This window comes from Sminthopsis crassicaudata, chromosome 2 (assembly GCF_048593235.1).
Source record: "Sminthopsis crassicaudata isolate SCR6 chromosome 2, ASM4859323v1, whole genome shotgun sequence".
Lineage (NCBI taxonomy): Eukaryota > Metazoa > Chordata > Mammalia > Dasyuromorphia > Dasyuridae > Sminthopsis > Sminthopsis crassicaudata.
In genome coordinates this window covers 622,131,397-622,137,152 of record NC_133618.1, presented here as the reverse complement: position 1 = coordinate 622,137,152, position 5,756 = coordinate 622,131,397, and positions in this window count along the sequence as shown.

The window sequence follows — 5,756 nt, the reverse complement described above, 5'->3', positions numbered from 1 at the left end:
GCACATTGGGAAGATTCCTGAGAGGGAATTTATAGGAACACAGGGAATCCCACAAGATGAGGAGTGATGGATGGGATAGAATTTTGACCATTTGAGTGGGATCATCTCATTAGGGAATCAAGGTCCAACTTAAAATTCAAACATATCTTACACTTACTTCCTAGAACAAGCAAACTTGAAGAAGTCAGCAATGGAAACAGATTGCTTCAATAGAATAGGAAAGAGCAGAACTTAACCTCCAACAAATTGATAGGAGAAAAAAAAAACAAAAACAACAATGGTTGAACAGTAGGGGAAACATGCCAGGGGAGATAGATATCAATATTAAAAATTATGTGATTTACTTGACATTCCCAAGAAATTTTAAAGGTGTTTGAAGATAGAAATCTATCTCTGCACTTCTAGTTTATAAAAATCTATAGTTTTTCTATAAATTGTAGTTCAGTCACTTTTTTAGTTGCATTCAACTCATAGTGGCCCAATTTGTAATTTTCTCAGCAGAGATATAAGACTGATTTGTCATTTCCCTCTCTAGCTCATTTTACAGATGAGGAAATTGAGGCAAATAGAGTTAAGTGACTTGCCCTAGATACTTGTAGGTGTCTGAATTCAGATTTGAACTCATACAGGAGTCTTTTTGACTTCAAGCTGGCACTCTATAACTATACTACCTAACTGCCATTTTCTAGGAGAGAAAAGAATAATTTTGCTCCTGAGTTTATTTCTGTAGCCCCATAATTCAAAAGTACCTTCAAGGTTTTTTCTCTTACTATCTACTTCCCTTAAACAAGCGTCTTCCTGTTGTCCTGTTTCCATTTTTCAGAACTGCCTCTTACTTCTCACATTTCTAATCAAACTTTACTTTTTAAAATAACAGTTATTGCTCATGGATTTATGAATCCTTTGGCTTCTATGTGCAAAGTTTTGAGAAAAAAATTTTTTTCTTTCCAGTTTTTGTTATATGTAATGTAAATCCTTAAAATTTTCTCAATCCAAATTTTTCATCAGACCTTTTTCTCACTATGTTGACATGATGGTTAATTGGCTTAACTAAGAAACTGAAGATTCCTACAGGGAGATATAAGAAATGATGGTTTCTAGAAATGGTGGTTAATTTTTTTCTATTGAAAACTTGATTCAGACATACACTAAGTGGGCAAGCTCACTAAAGTGAGCTTTAATTTTCTTATAAATAAAATGAAGAGTAACCCTACCCCTGTTAGTGAACACAAATTCTAAGCTATTAAAGCTAAACCTGCACTAAGACTGTATTTTTCTCCTTTTCACTTCTTTCCACTATTCCTGGTTTTGGCTTCTAAAACTTTCATCATGTTTTTTGAACTTCTCCCTTCCCCAGGCATTCTCCAAATTAGACACAACCTAGTTTCTTCAAAAAATCCTTACATGTAAAATGTATGGGATTGCCTGTCATCGGGGGGAGGGAGTACAGGGAGGGGGGATAATCTGGAAAAATGAATACAAGGGATAATATTATAAATATATATATATATATATATATATAATAAAAAAAAATAAAAAAAAAACAAAAAATCCTTACATGTCATAAACTCAAGACCTTTTATTCAACTGATAAACATTTACTAGGTGCCTATTGTGTCATACACTGTGCTAGACACCTTTTCCATCTTGGTTGCTTTTTTTGGACATTCTCCATTTTATCAATTTCGTCCCTTAATTATAAGATCAAATGCTTGTGATAAGTTCTGATGAAGGTAGAATATAACTGCCCTATCCAATTCTTGGAGGCCATGTCTCTCTCAATGCAACCCATTAAATTTTGCCACGTCTCACTATGATTCAGATTGAGCTTATGTTCCCTAAAATCCCCAGGAATTAGATTTATTTTACTTGGTCTTTTGAGGTAACAGGTAGAGAATTTCCTAACAAAATTATCCCTAAATGAAGGTAGAAGGTTATCACTGAAATACCATTGCACTCTACTTCCAGTACAAGATTTTAAACTGATTTTTCAGTATTTACTTCTATCCCTCTTCAAATTACCTTGTATTTACTTATCTGGAAACATGCTGTGCTAGTTCAACGGGATTGTGTTTATTCGAAATTTTTGTAGCCTAGCATGGGTCTTGCACACTTTTAAATGCTTAATAAACATTTGATGGAATGAAAATAAATGAAGTAAATTGAACATAATTTAATGAAGAAACTACTATAGAGGAGAACAGTTTGCAAAAATATTGACCAATTTTTATCATTCTTATACTTTTCATTTCTCAAGAAATTTGAGTCAACTTTTGTTTATTTAGTCTTGCCTGGAGGTAGGAGAATTAGATTCAAATTCTGCTTCTGATACATACTATCTAGATAATCTAGCATGACTCAATCACTCTAAGCCTTAATTTTCTATTCTATTAAATGGATACATGCATATTGAATGATCTACCCTATGTGGTTGATCTTAGGGAATTCTTTGTAAAAACTAAAGGTGTAATGTAAATAGGAAGCATTATTGTGATTATTAATATTAGTAATCTTATTAAAGGGGTCTAATACCAATGCATAATTTCTTTTAAATGGACAGTATATGTCCAAAGGCAAATAAACACATATATTTATATAAAATTTTAAAAATGAAAAAATGAGAATAGAAAAGAAACAGACAAGTAAGTTTTAATTTGGGTTTTCAAATGAGATAATGGGGATATTGCAGTTCTTAGGCCTGTGGTCCATATGTGGTATCTTTCTTTGGCAAGGCAAACATCAGGAATTCAGCTATTTTCAGCCTGAATAGAGGAGAACAATTTAAGAGTAAAATCTCTCTGTTTTCTCTGTCTCCCCCCCCCATCTTTCTGTCTGTTTCTCTCTCTGTTTGTCTCTCTCTCTGCTTATTTGCTGTCTGTCATCTGTCTCTCTCTCTCTGTTTTTCTTGTCTCTCTCTTTGTCTTGTCTATCTTTGTCTCTCTGTCTCTGTGTATATTTGTGTATCTTTCTTTCTATTACTCTCTTCCTATTCTTTTGCTTCTCTGTTTCAACTGTTTGTTTTTATAAATGTACCAGATGATCTGGATTTATTCTACCAGCTTAACTCCTACTAGTAAGTTGAATCCTTAGAAATTGTCTGCTGTATCTTTCCTTAGAATTCTAGTGGTAGTCTCAGGAGATAGGGGACAGTTTTATAATATTATAGACACGAGTCCTCACCAGACTAGTTCCCTTAACTCAATTCAAAAGATTTAATTATCATTTAGAAATTGATAATTTCCATAATAGCATGGTTGGTATAAAATTTCCTCTCCCTCACCCCACCACAGTACATACATCACATCCATCACATATACTCTCCCACCAATACATAGAGAATCCAGGAGAAAGCAGATTCAAGTTTAGAGAGCAGATGGAAAAAAAGTATATCTCACAGTTCCTTGAAGTCCTTTTGATGGAATTCTTAACCAATCCCCATCCTTAACATAGAATGTAAAAGTAAATAGAAAACATCAGGAGTGGAATGACTATTTGACAATTTTATCCTTGAATATCTCTTCTGAAAAATTAATATCAAAAATGTCTCATTTCTAAAATACATAGAGAATTGATTCAAATTCATAAAAATCCAAGACATTCTCCAATTGATAGTCAAAGAATATGAAGAGACAATTTTCAGATGAAGAAATAAAATAATCCTGTGAAAAAATGTTCTAAGTAATTATTGATCAGATAAATACAAATTAAGACAACTCTGAGGTACCACTACACCTCTCAGACTGTCTAAGATCACAAGAAAAGAAAATGGTGAATGTTAGAAGGCATATAGGAAAACTGGGACATTAATACATTGTTGATGGAGTTGCAAAATGATCCAACCATTCTGAAGAACAGTTTGTAACAATGCCCAAAGAGTTATGAAAACGTACATACCCTTTGATCTAGCAGTGTCTCTACTGGGCCTTTATTCCAGAGAGATCATAAAAAGGGGGAAAGGATATATGTGTGTAAAAATGTTTGTTTGTAGCAGCCCTTTTTGTAGTGGCAAAGAACTGGAAGCTGAGTGGATGCCCTTCAGTTGGAGAATGGCTGAAGAAGTTATGATATATGAATGGAATATTATTGTTCTATAATAGATTATCAGCAGGATGATTTCAGAGAAGCCTGGAGAGATTTATATGAATTGATGTTGAATGAACTGAGTATATTGTACACAGCAACAGCAAGATTATACAAGGATCAATTCTGACAGACGTGGCTCTTTTCAACAGCAAGGTGATTCAGGCCATTTCCAATGGTCTTGTGATGGAAAAAGCCATCTGCACTCAGAGAGAGAAGGGTGGGAACTGAGTGTGGACCATAACATAGTATTTTCACCTTTTTTGTTGTTGTTTGCTTGCATTTTGTTTTTTTCTCATTTTTTCCTTTTTGATTGATTTTTCTTGTGCAGCATGATGATTGTGAAAATATGTATAGAAGAATTGCACATGTTTAACATATATTGGATTACTTGCTATATAGGGGAGAAGTGGGGGAAAGAAAGGGAGAAAATTTGGGTTTTGCAATGTATGAATGGTTCAAATTATCTATGCATATGTTTTAAAAATAAAAAATCTTCAACAAAAAAGAAAAAAAGAAACTAAAAATATACAAAAAGAAAAAGAAAGAAAAACTAGTATCAATTATAAGCCCTAGTAAATGGGGAAACTTCTTCCAAATGATTGTTCTCAAATCATCACCTATGGAGGAAGCTTCTGAGTAAATTCATCTCTTTCTCCCCTCTGCAGAGTCCTGATATATAATGAGAGCAGAACCATCGCTGAGTTATCAAAATAGAGTTTTAATTAGATACCAAGTTGAATTTATAACTCAGATGAGAACTCAGTTTCCCCATTTTCCTGCTTCCTTAATTTACATGACTAATTCATACTTATCATCTGCTCCCCATTCGAATAATCCCACTAAGTTTCATTTTATTTAGGAGTGAGAATATCTGAAACAGCCACAGCTTCAGCTATCCCTGAGAAATGATTTTTAAAGCTGTCCCTGCAATAGGAGGGAGTTAGTTACCCTGAAATGCTGAAGGAGTATTCACCACAAAGAAGTATGAGTGAGGCTAGAATAAATTCAGTGGGTGACCCACAAGTGCCTGGCTAAATCTCTCAGATTTTTGGAGACAGAAGCCAGAGCTTTGCAGCTCCTAGACTTTTACTCCACATTAGCTTCATCTGTAGGAGCTCATTGGAATAACTGAGATGAGTGAAAGAAAATTTATTTATTAGATGTTTTCTACATGCATTGTACTGTATTAATGATTAGGGAAAGAAATTTTAAAAAACTGAGACAGTTCTTATTCTTAAGGAGCTCAAATTGTAAACAACACAAATAGGAAATTTTAGTTGCGAGACAAATGGAAAATCCAGTGATCCTTTATGATCTTTTTTATTGTCACTGCCATCAATAAAACCATATCTGTTTTTGATGTTGAGCTATTTTCAATGCTGAGGACTTTGGTATGATTTGCGTCCAAATTCTCTCAATGGTGAGCTCCCTCACTAGACTCTGGGAAAGTACATTCTGTCTTATCCTTACATAGACAACCCATGGGACAGAGTGAATTTTTGGGTTCCCAGCTGTCTTCTCTCAAAGGACTGGTAACCACCAGTTTCATCTGCTCACGTGCTGAAACAAAAAAGAAAGACATGAGACCAATGAAACCTTACTACATCATTCCCAAAAGTCTGAAGCTTTACTGTGTCATTCCCATGAGCCCTTCCTGGTTTCTGCCCTTCACA